This window comes from Scyliorhinus torazame, chromosome 15, assembly GCF_047496885.1.
Source record: "Scyliorhinus torazame isolate Kashiwa2021f chromosome 15, sScyTor2.1, whole genome shotgun sequence".
Classification (NCBI taxonomy): Eukaryota; Metazoa; Chordata; class Chondrichthyes; order Carcharhiniformes; family Scyliorhinidae; genus Scyliorhinus; species Scyliorhinus torazame.
This window is the reverse complement of record NC_092721.1, coordinates 82,538,868-82,561,981: the sequence shown is the minus strand read 5'-3', so window position 1 is coordinate 82,561,981 and position 23,114 is coordinate 82,538,868. Positions and strand designations below refer to the sequence as shown.

At 43.9% G+C, this 23,114-nt stretch overlaps 1 long non-coding RNA gene across 1 annotated transcript; it reads right to left on the bottom strand.

Moving 5' to 3' along the window:
• Positions 1-381: 381 nt before the first annotated feature.
• On the bottom strand, positions 382-11,954 carry LOC140391653 (uncharacterized). The gene is made up of 2 exons (XR_011935151.1): positions 7,184-11,954; positions 382-2,537 (listed from the first exon to the last, which is right to left on the bottom strand). It is a non-coding gene; the product is annotated as an uncharacterized lncRNA (long non-coding RNA).
• Between the last annotated feature and the right edge of the window lie 11,160 nt (positions 11,955-23,114).

Sequence of the window (23,114 nt, the reverse complement as noted above, 5' to 3'; positions counted from 1 at the left end):
ACCTTGCCTTGACCAAGGGTGACCGGTCCACCGAGGATGAACAGGGATTGATAGTGTGATCCACCACGCTTCACGTTCAGAATCAAGAGGATGGAATGTAGTCATCTAAGATGGCCACCTGCAAAGGACCATGGGAATTATGGCCAACCCTGGACTCAGACAGTTACAGAGCCTATGTGTATCTGAAACGCAGGTAACCAGGCCTGATCGAAACCCCCGCTCATTTGCATTTTAATGGCCCATTTTCCCAGAACAATAGGACTCCAATCAAGCAACTGGTACAGCCACAGACTGATCGGCACCACTCCCCTTACTCAGAAAGCCTGTGAATTTTTGTTTCCCTTCAGTCCGGATGAAATGATCAATCGAACACCAAATTACTTCAACAAACGACTTCACCACTGTATTTCAAAGAGTGTCTACAGTAGCAAGCCAAAATTAATACAGCAAATAATTACTTATATATAATTAAATGACAATGTTTCCTTCCTAAGGACAGCCCCCTTAGAGGAGGCCTGTGAATTACAGCATTCTGTGGCTCTCAGCTAAAATATAATTATCTGTAGAATTAGAAATGATTCCCAAGGCCGTGTTTTGTTACTGCAAACTGTCTAGCGCAAAAGCATAAGCGATAACAAAATGCCTTGACATTCCATTAGACTAAAAACTCTTGTTTGACATTTCATTTTCCCATCAAGCTCTATTCTAGCTTCAGACTAAAAACTCTGTTTGACATTCTATAGCTTGAGCCATATTCTCATTCCCCCCTTTTCTCATTTCATGATAACTTCTAATCCATAGCCAATCGTCTCAGTCTCTCCCATTCTATCTGTACTTCTATCATTTTCTTACATTCCTCTGCACCTTCTTTCACATCCATTAACTCTTCAAGGCGCACTTCATGTTGCTGCATTAACTGTTGAGAAATTACTGCTGCACTGATACTTTTACACAAGCATTTCATTCGGAAGCTAAGCATAATTCTTACAAGTATTACAACTACCAGGATTATTAATCCATGCACCAGGTAAGACCCCCATGATCCAGCAAATAACCAATCTAACCACCCATCCCTCGATGTTTCATGCAGTTTCTTAACCTCTTTGCGGATATGATCCACGAGGTGGGTGATGGTCTCCAAACTATCGGGGATGTAGGTGCAACATTCCGAACCGATCATGGCGCAAGTTTCACCTTTGTTTGCAAGGAGGTAATCGAGGGCCATTCTGTTTTGTAGGGCTAAGGGTTCTTATTGCCACCATTTCATTATTTATCTCAGTCAATGCTTCAGTGGTGTTGTTTGATACCTCCTCCAGGAATTTTGCTATCTTCCTTAGTTCCTTCATTGCAAGAGCTACCCCGATAGGGGGAAGCAGGATCCCAAAGTATTGTTGCGTTTTGCTTATTTCTCTCTTTTGTCGCTTCATCATTTGGTAATGGTCGCCTAAATTGGCGAGATGGTGTATAAAGGGGACTACATACCCCAGATAACAGGATCCCGTCCAATTCTCTGGCAACCAGGGATATGACTTGTGGCCACAAATAAAGTATGTCCCATTGTACGAAGTGAGTTTGTCCACATCAAACCCTTCAGCAATTAAGGAGTACTTGAAGGTACCTGTCCCATTTGCGTATGGGGCGTCCAGTGTACACCCATAAAACTGAGGAGACGTAGGTACGGGATAGACCTCGGATATGTTGGCCACCACAATTCTGTGCTCGCATTGACTAGCACCTACAAATATCCCTTTAACCATATTCCTTACTAAACATATTCCCAGTGGTATTAGTGAGGGTAAGAAACGGAGGCTGGTGGGATCTGTTATAACTTGGTTGGTACCACATCTCAAAGGTGTTCATTGGATAGCCCCCCTCTTTCCAAGGTCTTGGGGATATGGGGAGAAACGATAAACTAGAAGCTGCCCCGCCGTCTGGGTGTCTTACCATAGATGCAATTCTTATAGTCCTGGGGGATTGACGAGTACCATTCTGGTAAATATACCATTCTACTGTTTCTGATAGGTGAAGCGGAACAGGTCTGATGGGGGTCCCTCCCTTAGCATGGGTCGGGATATGTGTACATACCCAGCAACCAGAAACATTCATGTCCTTTGCGTACACATATGACATATACAGATACGTGTTTACATGTAATTCCCTTTTTTCCCGCAGCCTTACCCTCCCTTGGTCAACGCATCCCAAGGGTAAAGTCTTTTTTTTGTTTCTGCAGCTATAGTCCCATTTATAGTTGACCTGATGACAGGGTAGGTTGCCCTTAGTCACTCCACTGATGAGTATGGTCCGATTGCATCGTTGTACGTAGGCCGAACATCCGTCCGCAGGGGTCACATTCCAAGGTCCTTCTCCTGGGCCTTGACTGGTGCATTGTAAGATGTCTCCTCGACAGAGGTGATGAGTCCGTCTTCCCTTGGGGCCACAGGTTCTTCGCTTGGCCTCTCCTCCAGTTTCCAAAAGTTCCAGCAGGGTTACGATAATAATTGTGGCCTTCATCCTTGAAGTGATGTCTGAGTTATTACCTAGGGCTCGAAACAGAGGGTTATTCTCTATTGCATTTTCACAACCTTACAATGGTGGACGTGGATCCAGGCATTTCTGCCTTCCACTTTTATAGCAGTGGGAGTAGTGAGTAGGACCTGGTGTGGTCCTTCCCATCGGGATTCTAATCCTTTCCCAACCCAATTACGAATCAGAACATACTCCCCCGGTTTAATAGTGACAGAACTGGACAAGAGAGGTATCTCCTCATAAGCGGCTCGTACCGGTGAATGGAGGCCTTTTAGTACTTTAGTCAAGGCTATCACATAGTTGGCCATTTCAGTGATCATATGGTGAAACTGTACTTCCTTATGTTTCCCTTGATCCCAAGGAGTACGCAAGGGTCTTCCGTATAAAATTTTGGCGGGACTCAGTCGTGTCTTTCCGGCTGGGGTTGCACGTATCTGGACGAGGGCAATAGGCAATAATTTGAGCCAAGGGGCTCCAGTCTCTGCCTGTAGTTTTGCCAGTTTTGTTTTTAATGTCTGATTAGCCCTTTCTACCATTCCCGCTGCTTGGGGTCGGTATGCGCAGTGTAATTGTTGTTTTATTCCCAGCTGAGTACAAAATTCCTCATTGATCTGTCCCACAAAATGAGGTCCATTATCAGAGCTTAATCGATATGGAATCCCAAATCTAGGAACAATTTCTCGCATTAAAACTTTTACTACCGTGGAAGCTTTGTTATCTACAGTGGGGTAAGCTTCTATCCATTTACTAAATACATCAACAATAACCAATACATGTTTATAACATTGGCATTTTTCCAACTCAATGTAATCCATCTGGAGTGTCTCAAAGGGACCTTCCGGTAGCGGGGTTTTACCCATTTCACAGGGTATTGCTTTACCAGGATTATACTGCTGACATACTAGGCAACGACTGCTAATGTTTTGCGCTATGTCCTGCAGTCTTGGATGCCACCAAGTCTTGAGCAATACATCACCCGTAGCTCGCGCACCACAAAGAGTTGCAAAGTGAACACATTCGGTGACCCAGGCTGCTAATGCATCGGGCATACAAGTCTGCCCTGCCGGGGTGACCCACAATTTGTTTACAGGATCATAACAACATCCCAATTCTTCCCATAGTCTTTTTACACAGGCAGGAGCGTCCTTCTGTAACTGAATGACGTCAATGATGGTCGGCATTGGTTTTTCAGAGGGAGACTGACCCTTAGAGCTTTTAGTCTGGCTCATCATTTTTGGTACCACCATGTCTTTTAAGCGAGAAGCCTCTTTGGCTTGGTGGTCCGCCTGCCGATTACCCGCGTCCACCAGGGTTTTGCCGGTCGTATGGGCAGCGCACTTTATTACGGCTATTTGTTTAGGGAGCATTAAAGCCTGTAGTAATTGTGTAACTAACTGTTTGTGGGATATCTGAGTGCCTGCAGATGTAAGAAATCCCCTGTTCTTCCATAATTGACCGAAGTCGTGTGTTGCTCCAAATGCGTATCTGGAGTCTGTGTAAATGTTTATTTTCTTATTCTCTCCTAACACGCACACTTGGATAAGTGCAAATAGCTCGGCTTGTTGGGTGGAGAACGGCGTATCAAATGCTGCTGCTTCCAGGGTTTCTACCTGCTGATTAACTATAGCGTACCCTGATAATCTATCCCCCCTTTCGCCGACGGAAGCACTGCCGTCGGTGAAACAGTTAAGTCTGCATCGGGCAGGGGAGTGTCAGTGAGATCATCGCGCACGGAGGCTTCCTCTCTGAGGAACAATCGTGGCCCGGCTGTGAGCATTCCGAGGGTGGTTCGGAGAGAAAACTTGATGGATTGATAGTGGTGCAGTGGCGAAATTGGAGCTTGGGATTATTCAGGAGATAAATCTCGTACTTGTTCTGCCGAGCCATGGTTAAATGTTGGGTTTGGAGCTGTCCGAGCAGTGCCGTGACAGAGTGGGAACTGTAAACCACAATGTCCTGCTGGAGGATAAGGTGAGCCGCCGACTGGAGGCTGTTGTAAATAGAAGCAAGGATCTGAGTGCAGGCGGGATAGTCAAGAACTGTCAATTTAAGAGAACTGTCATTATTCTGAATATTGCTTTATTAATTTTAAGAACATAACATATCTTGTTAGTAGTGCTTTCTTTAATAGAATTGACGAATTCATCTACAGAAAACCTAGAGACAGCACGAGTTATTGTGTTTGATATTTTAAAATAAATGTTTAGAATTAGCCTGGAAATTAAAACTTCAAACAATGTGGAAGCTGGTTTTAAAAAAACCAAAACAACTCTGATTAAAAGCAAATCTATATTCCAAAAGAACAGATCGTTCAAAGACATTTGATAACGGGAATTTGGCAGCAATCCAACTTTTACTCCCAGTCCATTTGAGTGACAAATATTTTTTTTTTTAAGTTTGGAGATGCGAATGGCATCATTCCAAGCTATACGCCTCTTTTTGTCTCTGCAAGTAAATTAACCCTTTCAACAAGCTTTTGTGTATAATCCAGAAGATGTCAAAGTGCAGAATGTTGCACTTTCATTCCCAATAACTCTAAAGAAGTTAAAGATTTGGCATTACATATCCAAAAAGAAATCAAAAACTTGATCCACCCCAATTTATCTCTCTCTGGGATAAAATTTGTGGGTGGCTTGGACACACTGGAATGTCCACAATAAGAATAATCTTATTCTTCTGCGTAGCTGTATTCATCATTTACATAACATACCAATGTGATAAGTGCATTAAAAAACTATTCGCTAAACACAGGGGACCAACTATTAGAATGATTCAAACTAACCAAACTGTACCCCCAATCGATGAATTTGAGCTGAAATACTATTATTGATCAATCAACTGTTTGACTGTATTATTAACACATTGTATAATTTATTAATACTGAATCAGTAGTATCAAATTTGATTTATTAATTATAATAATTATTTTGAAATGCCTGGTTGTTGGGCCCCGGGGGTTGGCAGGGTTGTATGCTATATTGGGAACTTGCCGGATGGGGAACTGACACTGCGGCTGATAATTGTCTGGGTAATCAGGGAAATCCACCTCTGGTGCCCCCTCTTTGCCCGGGACTAACTCTTGATTCATCTGTGGGAATTGATTAGCACGGGTTTTAGAACGAGTGTGAGTCGCCGGACCTCCTTGCGACGGCGGAGGTGGTGGTAGGGGCGGTGGGAGCGGTGGATAAAGGGCTTGAATGTAAGGTGGAGGCGGTCGTAGTGGTGGTGTAACGGTCGGTCGTCGCCTATATTGCCAATTTTCAGGGTCATGCTCATCGTCTCCCTCGGTCAAGGCAAGGCCGGCCATTTGACCTTACGGTCCTGATTTAGAAATGGTTTTTTTTACAGACTTAGGTCTTTTTCTATGGTGGGCACATTCCTTTCTCAAAACCTCCGCAGTCTTAACAATTCCCCCTTCTGTTAATTCAATACCCAATTTTAAAGCGTTAGCCTGCCAACTAGCCAGTAAGGATGTATCTTTAATTTTTGGCAGTACTCCCGCCATAACTCAATCAATTTCTTAGCCGTGGAGCTACGGTTATGTTGCCAAATAATCTGCTGTGCCTCCATAACCGTAGGCAAATCTTTTGATCCTCCCACGGGCCAATTCCCCTTTCCCAAAATCTATAGCAATTCCCCCGACAACTGCCGCAGCTGCTTAGAATGTTCCGGATACTGTTCGCAAAGAGTCTGAAGCGCGCTTCCACTATCAGAGGTGCTATCCAGAGTATTACCCATTGTCTCCTATCCTCGGATGATCCTTGTGGTTACCTATTTAATTTTGATGGCGATCCTAAATCGCTTATTCAATCAAGAATTTAAACGGGGTTATCCTGCCCCGTTACCCAATCAGGAGGCTTAGGCAATTGTTCGAAAGTAACTTTTAGAAGATCAAAGTCTGGAAATGAAACGCGAAAAGAGAGAGAGAGCTAATCTTTAGCTAAACTCAAACTCAAAAGTCAAAAACACTACATCACTACAAAGACAGATGGACTAACATACTGACAGACTCAGAGAATCAAAGACAGACTGACAGACTAACAGACAATTAAGGACAGACTAAACAGCCTCAGAGAATTAAAGACAGAACTAACTTAAGAAATTGTTCGAGTGTTCCGGGTACGCAACGGTGAAACCCTGTTTATTGTGGAGTTTAAGGCGTCATCCGCACCTGATGGGAAGTATTATAATTTGGACGGAGTTATCCGTTCCCCGCTGTAGCCAATAGTCAACCCGGAGTGTCGAACATGTCAAGACACGGGTTGAGACAATCACTTGTTTTAAGGGCAACCTTTTATCGTGAAGGAATCAAGCAACCAGGATCATCATTCCCTATGTATCTCTTTTTGGCCGAGGGTCTCCTACCCTCGCGCACGGGTTTCCAACCCCAGAATTCGAAGAGGACTCTAACCTCTTACGGGACTCCAACCCAGGGATTCGAAGAGGACTTTAACCTCTTACGGGACTCCAACCCAGGGATTCGAAGAGGATTCTAACCTCTTACGAGACTCCAACCCTTCCCGGGCCTCTAACCCGGACTGTAACAGGTTCGCAGGACTGACCTGATCTCGTAAGAGTCTCTCCAGAAACAGACGGTAGGACCAGGTCACGCTCGGTACAGCGGAGGGGGAAACCAAAGTGGCAACAAGGGTACTCACATTTGTGGGCCCGATCCCTCCTTCGCCTCCTGTCACGATCTGTCAGTTACACTGTCTGCTCCTGGCAAGGCTCCGTGAGAACCATTCTCTGCTACCAAATTGGAATTTTCGTTTCCCTTCAGTCCGGGTGAAATGATCAATCGAACACCAAATTACTTCAACAAACGTACGTTTATTCACGGCCAGGACTTCACCACTGTATTTCAAAGAGTGTCTACAGTAGCAAGCCAAAATTAATACAGCAGACAGTTACTTATATATAATTAAATGACGGGACTTCATCACTGTATTTCAAAGAGTGTCTACAGTAGCAAGCCAAAATTAATACAGCAGACAATTACTTATATATAATTAAATGACATGTTTCCTTCCTAAGGTCAGCCCCCTTCGAGGAGGTCTGAGAATTACAGCATTCTGTGGCTCTCAGCTAAAATATAGTTATCTGTAGAATTAGAAATTATTCCCAAGGCCGTGTTTTGTTACTGCAAACTGTCTGGCGCAAAAGCATAAGCGATAACAAAATGCCTTGAAATTCCATTAGACTAAAAACTCTGTTTGACATTTCATTTTCCCATCAAGCTCTATTCTAGCTTCAGACTAAAAACTCTGTTTGACATTCTATAGCTTGAGCCATATTCTCAAGCCCAACTGCCAAGGTCAATGACCGCTAAAAACCTGCCTAGCCACCAACGCACCCGGCCTTTTATTGGCCGAAATCGAAGACAGTGATCTTCGGTCCAAGGTTAAGGACCGCCCCAAAGAGCGCGAAATTCCAGAGGGATAAAAGAGAGCACAGCCATGTGTTCTGTCTCTTTTGGATCCGGTCTGTGCCAACCCAATTGTAGCAGGAACAGCCAGCCAAGTTCAAGACCAACGATCACTACCTGACGGATGAGTCCAGCAGAGATAGAGTCACTTTTTTCGAACCAGCCAAGTGAAATCCAGATAAAGGCCTTATCCATTTGCACAGCGTCAGTCGCCCTGAAGTTAGGTATAGGTTATTGTAGCTGATGGTGTAGTTTAACTCATGGTAGATATTGTGTTTGCATGTCGAGATAACTCTTGTGTATATAAATAAACCATCTTTTGGACTAACTAACTGGTTGTGTGGTCATTTATTCGATATAAGGGAAGGCTTGTGGTTCACCAACATTATTAATAGAGCAATAGTACGTTCGTCTTGATTGTCTACACCTCCCCGCCAGAGAGAGTGAGGGCATGTCCCACTTCCGCAGATCCTTCTCTACTTCCTCCACCAGACTTGACAGGTTCCATTTGTGGATCCGTGTCCAGTCGTGGGTAATTTGGATCCCAGGTAGCGGAATTTGGGCTTGTTTAAATGGCAGTCCCTCTAGCTCTGCCCCTCTCCCTCTTCACTGGGAAGACTTAACTTTTGCAAAGGTTGAGTTTGTAGCCCGAGAAGGCTCCAAACTCTTTCAGAAGCTTCATGATAACCCCCATGCTGCTTTGGGGGTCCGAGATGTAGGGGAGAAGTTAATTGCATAGAGTGAGACTCTGTGCTCTCTGTCCCCTCTCAGGATCCCCTTCCAATTTTTCGCCATTCTGAGGGCGATCACCAGTGATTCAATGGGAAGGGCGAATAGAAGCAGGGACAGGGGACATCCCTGCCTTGTGCCTCTGTGCAGCTGGAAGTATTTAGAGCTTGTGGTGTTGGTCCTAACGTTCGCTATGGGAGCACTGTACAGAAGTTTCACCCAGGCAGTGAACCCTGCTCCGAGCCCAAACTGCTCCAGTACATCTATGAGGTACTTCCACTTGACTCTGTCAAAGGCCTTTTCTGCATTCAGGCAGATGATCACCTCTGGGGTTCTCTCCCCGGATGGGGTCATTATTACATTCGATGTTCGCTGCCTACCCTTAACAAAGCAGTTCTCCAGTTGGCTAGTATTTTCATGTCTATATTGAGCAGCCAAATGGGCCTGTAGGACTCGCATTAGGGTGGATTTTATCTTTATTGGGTATCATTTTCTATTCTCCCCCACAATTGGCATCGAGAAACTGCTTCTTCGAGTCCCCTTCTGGGGGGGGGCCTCGGAATTGTACAACCCCTGGTAGCAGGCCTCGAATGCTTCGTTAACCTTTTCTGGTTTTATTATTGTCCTTTATCTGCGCTATTTCCCTCATGGCCGCCTGCTTTCTCAGCTGGCGAGCCAGCAGGCGGCTGGCTTTGTCTTGGTGTTCGTAGAAGGTCCGCGTATCTGGCAGAGTTGATGCATTGCCTTTCTGGTGGAGAGCAGGTCAAAGTCCATTTGTGGCTTTTTCCTCTCTGCCAGCAGGTCTAAGGTTGGGGCCTCAGGGTATCGCCAGGAAATAGCGCAAACACCGGCATCCAGTTACTCAGACAACCTCCGACAGTTTTGGATCCTCTCGACAGGTTTCCTTGAATTCCATGAGCTTCAACATTCTCAGTCTCCCATTTGGAACCTTGTCAGTGGCTTTGCTAAAATCCATATAAACTACATCAACTTGCACTTCTTTCATCCACACACTCAGTCACTTTATCAAAAAGATCTATCATATTTGTTGGGCATGACCTCCCCCTGACAAAGCTATGCTGACTATCCGTAATCAATCCATGCCTTTCCAAGTGGGAATTAATTCTCTCCTTCAGAATTTTCCCCAATAGTTTCCCTACCACTGCAGTGAGACATACTGGTCTGTAATTCCCTGGTTTACCGACTCTGCCTTTCTTGAAAAGTGGAACATTAGCTGTTCTTCAGACCCCTGGCACTTCCCCCGTGGCCAGAGAGGAATTAACATTAATTACTGCTGCCTCAGGATGGCAGACAACATATTCAGAGACCCCTCACACCCAGGCTTTGCCCGCTTCCAGACCCTTTCACGACGTCCTATGCTGCTCTTGTTTGGCACTTGTTCCGCACTGTAACCAATCACTATTTGTTGATGCACCATTTGTCAATGTTGATTATTCTTTTGCCTACTATGTACGTACTGTGTAAGCTCCCTTGGCCGCAGAAAAATACTTTTCACTGTACTTCGGTACATTTGACAATAAATATCAATCAATCAAACAAATGCATCAGAGCCTCTGCAGTTTCCTGCCTCACCTCCTACAGCAGCCTTGGTTCCAATTCAACTGGGCCTGGGGATTTGTCTATTTTTAAGCCGTCAAAGCCTCCAATACTTCCTGTTTGCTCTCCTAATTGCTTTCTAATGTTACCTCTTGCACTTTCTATATTCCTCTAGGGTCGCAGTTGAATTTCTCCCTTTGGGCTTTCTAAAAGCTTTTCTCTTCCTCCTTATCCATTCCTGGATTGTCCTATACATCCAAGGTTCCCTGAACTTATTGCCCCTACATTTCCCCCATAGGGAACATGTTGGACCTGTACTCGGACCATTTTCTTTTTCCCCTCCACTGCTCTACTCTGGATTTTCCCACAAGAAGCTGTTCCCAGTCAACTTTGGCCAGATCCTGCCTTATTTTAGCAAAATCTGCCTTGCCCCAATCCAAAATCGTCTTTTGTAGGTCATCGTTTTCCTTGTCCATAACAAACTTGAACCGTACTTTATTGTGGTCGCCATCACTATAATGTTTCCCCACTGCCACATTGAACATTTATCTGGCTTCGTTCCATGGAACCAGATTCAGCACTGCTCCATCTCTTGTTGGGCCTTCTACATATTGATATAAAAATTCCCCTGAATATATTTCAAGAAATTCTCCCCCTCTAAACCCTTTACACTATGACTCTCCCAACTTATGCTGGGGAAGTTGAAATCCCCTAGTATAATTATCCGACTTTTATTCTTAACATACCTCAATAAATTCATGTTGGGATAGAAATACTGTAAGATGTCCTGGTAGCATCAATAGTAAAGGTTTCAAAGCATGATGGAAAGATAATTAATTGTAAGTGTCAGACATATTCACTAAACTGCATTATTGAAAGGTTGTAATGGGGATTCTCATGTCATGACCCAGAAGGTCACTAAGTCATCTAGGGATGGTGTTATGTGTGAAGATGATCTTGACAGGTGTGATCACTTAATTTCTTCTTTGCCTTCCTGCACTAATTCAAATAGGATGTTGAGCTAGCTGTTTCTCAATGTCCAACATCTCATAATAATTGTCTCTTTAATCCACTACAGAGAACCAAGCTTGGCATGCCAAATATTCATGAAATGGACTAATTTACGGTCAGATTTATATCCAATCAAACATCTAGATTCAAGTTTCAGCTTAAAAATGCAATAATTTTAAACTCTAGCAGCAGGGGTGACGAAATAAAAGGGACGGAGAGAGATCCAGTTTCATGTATGCTCTTCCTTGTTGAATAGCTCTAAGTCAGCTTGGGATCAAACTAGAGACATTCTGGTTTCTATGGTCATGCCTTTAACCACTGAGTTATCAATATAAAGCTTGTAATTAAAATGTAAAGATCCAGCGAGCGACCACGAGGAAGCCATGATGGATTTAGAAATACACAATATTTATTCACCTACTCAATACACTCCTACTTCCCAAAGGGTCTCCTCTGCCCGGCCCACACACGGGCTGGGGTATTTATGACCCAAGCTCCCCTAGTTTAAGGGTGTAGCTGTGCCCCTTCACCTGGGGAGATCATACTCGGGTGAGGCTACGGGGAATCTGATGGTGCAGACCCTGTGGCCTTGGTTCGGGTTATAACATAAAACATGCAGAACATTCATTGGGTAGGTACTTTGGATCATGTTTTGCTTTCAATCTTTACCTACTGCATGGAAGTTGAGCTTTCAGACTTTATTTAATATCAGTTCATTTTAATAGTTACCATGCACCTATAATTAAATAAATGATTGCAGTCTATCTTTAATGGGTGACAAATACATATTTTCAATAGACAATTTTATCAAGTTTTCAGATCTGGCCTCTGCAGCAGATTGAGAAATCAAACTAGAGGAAACCCTGATTTACAATAATGACGATGAAATAAGTTTGCTTACTTGTAAGTGAATTAGAGAGATATTCGCTAAGAATCCACTGAATATAGCCAAAAAAAATTACAGAACTCCTAAAATCTGGAGGTGAAGACTACTGTAGTAAGAGCACGAGAGATCAGCATTCTAAAAGGAAATTTTCTTCATGCATTTGATGGACCTTTAACTTATCTGTAGATTGTGCAACAATTGCACAATTTCCTGATTTTCCCATTTCAGCAAATTAGAGTCAGAGTTCTTTTTAAGTTAAAATTCTTACACATATGATGGAGACTGCACTGTGTAAAAATTGTTGTGAAAAGAGATACATGAAGCTTCTATTTTAATGCCCATGTCGTAAAGCTTTCACGCCTACATATTCAAATTGATTTACCCTTTTCAGCTTTCATATTTGCACAATGTCAGCTGTGTTTTAGCAAGATGCCACATGTACAATTTCACCATTGTTTCATCACCAAATATTTGACGCTACCTTGGAATACAAATTCCCCATCTGACAGATTGTTTTTGCTGAAATATTTAACAATCAAAATGAAGAGACACATTTTCCATTAGCTTCATGATGGGGCTCCCTAGTAGAAAACATTGGTTTCCACTGAAGTGGGGGAACTGCACATCCTAAAATTCTTCATTTTAGTTCTGTGGGTTTTTTAAATCTTGAAACATTGTCATATTGCTCAAGGAGATGCAGGGAAGTAAGTAACCAACCTAGTTATTACTACCAAAAAGATTCATCCGTTACAATGAGTGCAATGATCTTGAGAAGAAAAATCTTGCTCTTTTAAAAGAAAAGCCCCTGGAGGTACGTTTTATCACACACCAACTATTGTAATGAACCATTAGGGGGTTTTATTTAAAGACAATCACAAGATTGGACTGGTTAAGTTAATCCGTCTCAGTCAGGGCATTGGTGTCCATGCTAGTCACATTTCACTTTAGTAATGGAGAGGGATAGGTGCGTGCAACAGGGCAAGGTTTAAAATTGGGGGAAGGGTAAATACGATGTTGTCAGACAAGAATTGAAGTGCATAAGTTGGGAACATAGGCTGTCAGGGAAGGACACAAGTGAAATGTGGAACTTGTTCAAGGAACAGGTACTACGTGTCCTTGATATATATGTCCCTGTCAGGCAGGGAAGAGATGGTCGAGTGAGGGAACCATGGTTGACAAGAGAGGTTGAATGTCTTGTTAAGAGGAAAAAGGAGACTTATGTAAGGCTGAGGAAATAAGGTTCAGACAGGGCATTCGAGGGATACAAGATAGCCAGGAGGGAACTGAAGAAAGGGATTAGGAGAGCTAAGAGAGGGCATGAACAATCTTTGGCGGGTAGGATCAAGGAAAACCCCAAGGCCTTTTACACACGTGAGAAATATGAGAATGACTAGAGCGAGGGTAGGTCCGATCAAGGACAGTAGCGGGAGATTGTGTATTGAGTCTGAAGAGATAGGAGAGGTCTTGAACGAGTACTTTTCTTCTGTATTTACAAATGAGAGGGGCGATATTGTTGGAGAGGACAGTGTGAAACAGATTGGTAAGCTCGAGGAAATACTTGTTAGGAAGGAAGATGTGTTGGGCATTTTGAAAAACTTGAGGATAGACAAGTCCCCCGGGCCTGACGGGATATATCCAAGGATTCTATGGGAAGCAAGAGATGAAATTGCAGAGCCGTTGGCAATTATCTTTTCGTCCTCACTGTCAACAGGGGTGGTACCAGGGGATTCGAGAGTGGCGAATGTCGTGCCCCTGTTCAAAAAAGGGACTAGGGATAACCCAGGGAATTACAGGCCAGTTAGTCTTACTTCGGTGGTAGGCAAAGTAATGGAAAGGGTACTGAAGGATAGGATTTCTGAGCATCTGGAAAGACACTGCTTGATTAGGGATAGTCAGCACGGATTTGTGAGGGGTAGGTCTTGCCTTACAAGTCTTATTGAATTCTTTGAGGAGGTGACCAAGCATGTGGATGAAGGTAAAGCAGTGGATGTAGTTTACATGGATTTTAGTAAGGCATTTGATAAGGTTCCCCATGGTAGGCTTCTGCAGAAAGTAAGGAGGCATGGGATAGTGGGAAATTTGGCCAGTTGGATAACGAACTGGCTAACCGATAGAAGTCAGAGAGTGGTGGTGGATGGCAAATATTCAGCCTGGATCCCAGTTACCAGTGGCATACTGCAGGGATCAGTTCTGGGTCCTCTGCTGTTTGTGATTTTCATTAATGACTTGGATGAGGGAGTTGAAGGGTGGGTCAGTAAATTTGCAGATGATACGAAGATTGGTGGAGTTGTGGATAGTAAGGAGGGCTGTTGTCGGCTGCAAAGAGACATAGATAAGATGCAGAGCTGGGCTGAGAAGTGGCAGATGGAGTTTAACCCTGAAAAGTGTGAGGTTGTCCATTTTGGGAGGACAAATATGAATGCGAAGGAGCAGAGAGATCTTGGGGTCTATGTTCATACATCTTTGAAAGTTGCCACTCAAGTGGATAGAGCTGTGAAGAAGGCCTATGGTGTGCTCGCGTTCATTAACAGAGGGATTGAATTTAAGAGCCGTGAGGTGATGATGCAGCTGTACAAAACTTTGGTAAGGCCACATTTGGCGTACTGTGTACAGTTCTGGTCGCCTCATTTTAGGAAGGATGTGGAAGCTTTGGAAAAGGTGCAAAGGAGATTTACCAGGATGTTGCCTGGAATGGAGAGTAGGTCTTACGAGGAAAGGTTGAGGGTGCTAGGCCTTTTCTCATTAGAACGGAGAAGGATGAGGCGCGACTTGATAGAGGTTTATAAGATGATCCGGGGAATAGATAGACAGTCAGAGACTTTTTCCCCGGGTGGAACAAACCATTACAAGGGGACATAAATTTAAGGTGAAAGGTATAGGAAGGATATCAGAGGTAGGTTCTTTATCCAGAGAGTAGTGGGGGCATGGAATGCACTGCCTGTGGAAGTAGTTGAGTCGGAAACATTAGGGACCTTCAAGCAGCTATTGGATAGGTACATGGATTACGGTAAAATGATATAGTGTAGATTTATTTGTTCTTAAGGGCAGCACGGTAGCATTGTGGATAGCACAATTGCTTCACAGCTCCAGGGTCCTCGGTTCGATTCCGGCTTGGATCACTGTCTGTGCGGCGTCTGCACATCCTCCCCATGTCTGCGTGGGTTTCCTCTGGGTGCTCCGGTTTCCTCCCACAGTCCAAAGATGTGCAGGTTAGGTGGATTGGCCATAATAAATTGCCCTTAGTGTCCAAAATTGCCCTTGGTGTTGGGTGGAGGTGTTGAGTTTGGGTAGGGTGCTCTTTCCAAGAGCCGGTGCGGACTCAAAGGGCCGAATGGCCTCCTTCTGCACTGTAAATTCAATGATAATCTATGATTAATCTAGGACAAAGGTTCGGCACAACATCGTGGGCCGAAGGGCCTGTTCTGTGCTGTATTTTCTATGTTCTATGTTCTCGTCAGTGTCTTCTGGATGAGTAGTGGAAAAGTGGGCCAACTATCTAATTTCCAATCGCTACTCAGTGAAGTATATTACACCTGAAATCTTCACCTGTCTTTTGCTTTTCTGGATGCTGAATATTCTGATGGTTGTGTATTTCAAGCAGGTTTGTTTTAATTTCAAACAACCAATATTTGCAATAATTTTCTTCTTTTATTCTTGAAAAATGTTGTGGCCACCCGTCTTCCAACCTGAATTTTCTTTTTTTTTTTAAAATTTCAGTACCCAATTAATTTTTTCCAATTAAGGGGCAATTTAGTGTGGCCAATCCACCTACCCTGCACATCTTTGGGTTGTGAGGGCGAAACCTATGCAAATACGGGGAAATGTACAACCTCCACATGGACAGTGACCCAGAGCTGGGATCGAACCTGGGACCTCGGCGCCGTGAGGCTGCAGTGCTAACCACTGTGACACCGTGCTGCCCAAACCTGAGTTTTCTAACTAAGGACGAGAATGATGGTAACCATCAAAAATCCACCCTAGATTAAAAATAATTCCACATCAGTGATAAGATCCCCTCCAGTTTCCCTCTGTATCTGTTACAAAATGTGATCTGGTAAATGCTGTGAAGCTCTCATTTCCCAGTTTTAATTTTGCAGAATAGTCACAGTTTAATTGACAATTTGACTTGAGGAGTTGCAAAAAGGGAACTTCAAAGTGTGAGTCAGTTGTTTTTCAGACATGCTGAGAGCTTTCAAATCTCCTAGAAACTGCTTCAAACGGGCCAGAGGATCGTCCCACCTTTTCTGACGTTGGAAATAACAGTTGCAGTAGCAAATGGAGAGCTGCCACCAGTAAGATGACTAAAACTCTTTATTCACATAGCGTCCTTGTTGTCTGAATTGCTAATCATGGATCTGCACACATCTCTATGCCATATCACAACTGGGCAAGAATAGGCACCCATGCTGCCAGCATTATTAAGTAGCACATGTAGTCAATTGAGCTAGCTGATCCTTGAGTAAATAATGAAAGATTGTTTCCACTAGCGGGCAAATGGGGAACAAGGGCATGGAGACTGAGGATTCTCACAATGGGTCTGTACATCAGTACATCATTTACACCAGTCATTTTCAAACCCAGGGTCACGGCCCACGGGCGGGTGTCAGGAGTGTCGTGGGGCCATGCGTCACGGCGTTCCTGATCGCAGGAAGAAGTACTCAACAGCGCCACCGGCTTTCAGAATGCCGGCCGTTCTGCACATGCTTGCCCCCTCAGCAATGCGCAGACCCGGAGCCCAGTGGAGCAGAACACCTCTTCCTGACATCAGCGCGGTGACCCAGATGCAGATTTATTTTTAAATCGCTGGAGTCTTCCTGCCTTAACCAGGTCATTCTATTTTTTTCTAAGTTCAGAGTACCTAATTATTTTTTTCCAATTAAGGGGCAATTTAATGTGGCCAATTCACCGACCTTACGCATCTTAGATTTGTGGGGGCGAAACCCACGCAAACACGGGGAGAATGCGCAAACTCCACACAGACAGTGACCCAGAGTCGGGATCAAACCTGGGACCTCAGCACCGTGAGGCAGCAGCACTACCCACTGCGCCACCGTGCTGCCCTTGCAGAGAGCAGGTCATGCGGCCCGAACACTGATGTCATGCAACCTGAACACTGACGTCACATGCTCTGGGCGCGCAAGAGCGATTCCTCCATTTTTCAGCTGCCAGCAGTGCTGGTGTGAGCTCTAGGACCTCTGATGAACAACCCATGACGAAGAAGCTGTAAACAAGAACAAAGTAGCATAAAGATGATTATTTGAGGTGTGGGTTATTAATTGTGCCACGGTAAATCAGGATTCAAAGTTCACGTGTGTGTTATATGCAGGGAAGCACTGACAAATTAAAGTTTAAAACCCTCAAAACGTCAAAGATATTTTAAGACTAAGCACGTGAATGTGAAGACAAACCTCTATTTTTTTCAGCAGATGCAGTGAGATCTTAAATCATCAGCTGAAATCATTATCAGAAATGTAACATTGAATAACAAAGCAAATGAGATTGTGGGGACTAAGCAGGCTCACCTGTCATATTAAAGGTAAGTGAAAATGGTGGGTCGTAATGTTATGGCAGCGTGGGTCGCCAAGGTCGGCTGGCGTGGGTTGCAAAGGACGGCAGCATGGGTCCTGAAGGATGGCCAGTTAGTAAAAATGGGTCCCAGGCAAAAACATTTGAAAAACACTGATTTACACCACAAGGACCAGCAGCTGCCCACAGTGGAGCTGGGAGGAGCACTCGTTTCCACGGTTCACAGAAGAGGAGGTTAGAAACAATTCCTATCATTTCTTCAGTGAGACATTTAAGTACCACTGAGTAGGTTGCTGTAGAATTAGTCAGAGCTTACAAGGTACACGCTCCAGCTTGTTTTTCACACACCTTGCAACAAGATTCTAAAACAGGCACAGAACACATTTTCAAATATTTAAATTGAGTTCAATACAGAGTTCAGGAAGGTGCCATAGATGCCTAAAAATAGTGAGGACCAATATGCCAGCAGTCTTGCCACTGACCCAGATACGATATAGGACCACAGGCTCAGAAATTGGTATACATTATGCCCGTTTTAGCCCCAAAAGTGAGTAGAACACATACCAATTTCTACCCCAGTATGTCAGAATCACTTTTGCAGAATGTAACTCACACCAATATGTCAGATGAGGCCCAACATAGGAGTCGAATTTAATGCAATGTTTGTATCCCAAGGCAAATCAAAACCAATAAATTACAGTTGACGTGCAGTCACAATTGTTATATAGGAAAATGCAGAATCAAATTAGCGGGCAGCAAGGTACCACAATGCTAAATTAGATGAATTATCAGATATTGTTGAACAAAGAATATTTGGTTAGGTCACTGGGAGAACTCCCTTTTCTTCTTTGAGAAATACCATGGCAAATATCAATTGTAGACAGTTCACAAGAACGGATCTTAACATACTGTCCAAAACTTCATTGTTAGATACCGATCCTTCTGAAGACTAAATTGCATCCCTTTGGTGAAGGTACTCCTCATCTGAGATATTGGTGCTGAGTTAGGTAGGATTTTGACCCAGTGACAATGGAGGGATTGAGATTTATGTCCAAGTTAGGATGGTGTGTATCTAGGTGGTTGTAGTAATGGGATTGGGAAGAGCTGTGGATGAAGCCTTGGCAGGTTTCTGCAATGCATAATGTGGATAGTAGTACACACTACAGTCACGGTGCATCAAAGCTGGAGGGAGTAGATATTTAAGGTGGTGGAAAGTCCGTCAATCAAGCAGACTGCTTTGCCTTGGATGCTATGAAGTTTCTTGACTGTTGTTCCAGCTGCACATAATCAGACAAGTGGTCTACTCCTAACCTTTTGCCTCATAGATGGTGGAAAGACTATGTTTGGGTATCAAGAGGTTAGACATTTACTATAGAATACTCAACTGAGTGTGGTTTTGATGATTCCCAAATTGTGCATTGGTCTGCATGTTATTGATGATTATTGCACTGTTGATGTCTCCTGCATCACTTTTCTGATGATTGAAAGTAGACCGATGGAACAGTAATTGGTTGGGATGTAGTTGTCCTGCTTTTTGTGGACAGGAGTTATCTGGGCAATTTGTCATGTTAGCTATGTGTCAGTGTTGTAACTGTACTGCCGTAAGTTAGCTAGACATGGTTAATTCTGATACATAGGGTCTTCAGCACTGCAGCTGGCATAAGTTTTCGATCCGTAGCTTCTTTTGTGCCCTATGCACTCAGCCATTTCTTGATTTTTTTTGCCCCTCCAAAATATACTTTATTCATAAAATTTGCAAAAGTACATTATGTAACGTCAATGTAAAGTGCAACACAATTCAATTTTTATGAGTAAAGTAAATAGCATACTGCAATATCTCACCACTTACAATTACACCTTTTATTTATGATTGGCATTTAATTTCATACCAAAGATTCTCTGGTGCATGCTGCCTGAGGGGTTTGACATGGCTTCAGCCCCCAGGAAAGTGAAAAAAAAAAGTTTGTGATAGGGGAAGACAGGATCGATTAGACAACATGAGTTGGTGGTTCAGGGAGACACGTAAAGAAACAAAACATGTCTAGAAGGCTCTGTGAATGATTGAATGATGAACAGCTCTTGTGGGAAAGCAAACACCAGAGAAAAAAGGAGTAAAAATGAAACCTGCAAAGCAAAAAAGAAAGAAAATGGGGGCAGAACATTGCAGATTTCTAGCATTTGCAGTATTTTGCTTTTGTTTTGAATGAACCCATTATTAATTTTGGAAATCCCCCAAGTGTGAGTTGCACTGTTCCCAGAGGTTTAACAAAGATGAGTTGATGTGTGACAAGAACAGAACAAATCTCTGCCATCTCACAGTTCGACCATCAATTTAATATATATCCATGCCCCAGAGAAAGGGAGCATCAGATATTAAACTGATGCTTAATTTACAAATTTTGTAAACGTACATGACTTCACAGCTGTGGAAGGAGGCAGCATAGGGGTATTGTCCCTAGTTTAGTAATCCAGAGTAATGCTCTGGGTTTGAATCCCATCACAGCAGATGGTTGAACTTGAATTCAGCCAATTAATATCTGGAATTGTCAACTGTCATAAAAATGCATCTGGTTGAGTAATGTTCTTTAGTGGGGGAAATCTGTTTTTCTTACCTGGTCAGGCTTACATGTGACTCCAGCAATGCTGTTGATTCTTAAATGCCCAGTGAAATGGGCTAGGAAGCAGTTGCATCAAAGCCCTACAAAGTCCATAATGAATAGACCGGACAGATAATGTCCCAGATACCACTATCACCCCTTGGGTATGTCCCGCCCCACTGGCAGGACAAACTCAGCAGAAGTGGCATAGTCAAGAGGGAGTTGCTTTGGGAGTCCTCAACATTGTCTTCAGATCCCATGAAGTTTAATGGTACCAGGTCAAACATCGACAAGAAAACCCCCTGCTGATTAACATGTACCATCACCAACAGTTGCGAGACTGGGTTTGTGGCAGATGACGAAGGAGCCAACAGGAGAGAAAAACATATTTGACCTCATACTCACCTGCCTGCCGCAGATTCATCTGTCGATGACAGTATTGGTAGGAGTGACCACCACATAGTCCTTGTGGACACAAAGACCCACCTTCACATTGATAATCCTTCATCGTGTTGTGTTGCACTACCGTCGTGCTAAATGGGATAGATTGCAAACAGATCTAGCAGCTCAAGACTGGGTAACCATGAGGCTCTGTGGGCCATCAGCAGCAGCAGAACTATACTCAGCCACAATCTGTAATCTCATGGCCCGGCATATTCCCCACTTTACCATTGCACCAAATCATGGGATTAGCCCTGGTTCAATTACAAGTTTAGGAAGGCATGCCAGAAGCAGACCTAAAAATTATGTGCCAACCTGATGGAGCTGCAACACAGGACTACTTGCATGCCAAGCAGCAGTAACAAGTGATCGACAAAGCTGTGTGATTCCACAACCAATGGATCAGCTCGAACCTCTGCAGTCCTGCCACATCCAATGAATGGTGGTGGACAATGAAACAATCCACTGGGGGAGAAGGAGGCTCCACAAATATCCCCAACCTCAAATGATGGGGGAGCCCAGCACATCAGTGCAAAAGATAAGGCTGGAGCAGCTACATCAATCATCAGTCAGAAGTGTTGAGTGGATGATTTATCTCAGCCTTCTCCTGAGATCCGCAGCATCACAGTTGCCAATTCGGATTCACTCCACATAATATGAAGAAATTGCTGAAGGCACTGGACACTACAAAGGTTATGAGAATGGCCAATATTACAGCAATAGAACTGACGACTTGTGCTCCAGAATTTGCCATGACCCTAGCCAAGCTGTTCCTCGAAACAGGAACTCTCTTCCTGAAAAGGTGACGTAAGCAGAGTACTTGAATATTTTTAAGTCAGAGGCGGATAAATGCTTGGTAAGCAAAGGGGTGATAAGTTATCGAAGTTAGGCGGGATGCAGATTTGAGGTTACTATCAGATCAGCCATGATTCTATTAAACGGCGGAGCTGGCTTGAGGGGCTGGATGGCCTACTCTTCCTCAGATGTTCCAGTACAACTTCACATGGCAATGTGGAAAATTGCCGTATGTCCTCTATACAAAAAATAGGACAAATCCTACCCGGCTAATTATCGCCCTATCAGTCAACTGACAATTATCAGTAAAATGATGAAAGGGGTCATCAAGTGACACTTGCTTAGCACTAGTCTGCTCACTGACCTTCAGTTTGGGTTCTGCCAGGGTCACTCAATACAGGTTTAAACATGGATAAAAGAGCTGACATCCTGAGGTGAGGTGATAATGACTGCCCTTGATATCAAGGCAGCATTTGACCGAATGTGACATCAAGAAGTCATAGCAAAATCTGGAGTCAATGGGAATTAGGGGAAACTCTCCAGATTGGAGTCACAGCTGGCACAAAGGAAGCTGGTTGTGGTTGTTGGAGGTCAATCATCTTAGTCCCAGGTCATCACTGCAGGAGTTCCTCAGAGTAGTGTCCTAGGCCCAACCATCTTCATTCAGCTGCTTCATCAATGACCTCTCTTCCGTCATAAGATCACAGGTGGGATGTTCACTATTGATTGCAAACACTCAGCACTATTCACGACTTCTCAGATATGAAAGCAGTCCATATCCAAATGCAGCATGGCCTGGACAATATCCAAGCTTGGGCTGACAAGTGGCAAGTAACATTTGCACCACACAAGTGCCAGAGAATGAGCATCTTCAAGAGAGAATCTAATCATCATCCTTTAGCATTCAAAGGCATTGTCATCACCAAATTCCCCACTATCAACATTCCCAGCATTACTATTGACCAGAAACTGAACTAGACAAGTCATATAAATGCTGTGACTCAAAGAGGTCAGAGATATGAATGTTGCAGGAAGTCACCACTTGGCTCTCCAAAACCTGTCCATCATCTAAAATGTATTAGTCAGGAGTGTGGTAAAATGAGCTCCACTCGCCTGGATGAATGTAGCTCCAACATTCGAGAAGCTTAACACCAACCAGGAAAAAGCAGCCCGCTTAATTGGCACCTCATCCACAAATATCACTCCCTTCATCACAGATGCACAGTGAGACACACTAAGGTTCCTTGACAGCACATTCCAAACCCACGATCGCTACCACCTAGACAGACAGGGGCAGCAGGTACATGGAAATACCACTCCTTGGGAAGTTCCCCTCCAAGCCATACATCATCCTGACTTGGAAATATATTATTATTTGTTCACTGTCGCTGAATCAAATTGGGCTGAACGTGGGCTGCAGCAGAAGGTAGCTCTCCACCACCTTCATCAAATGTGGCTGAGGTGATCATCCACTCAGCCCGTCGCAGGCTGAAGAAGACTGCAAACTCTGTGCAGTTAAAAAAGGGTCTCACATCAGAATCGATAAACGAAACTGGGACAAAGAGGGAGCCGCCCGTCCCGAGAGGAAAGGAAACCGAATCTGCCCCACAGGCAGGGAAGTC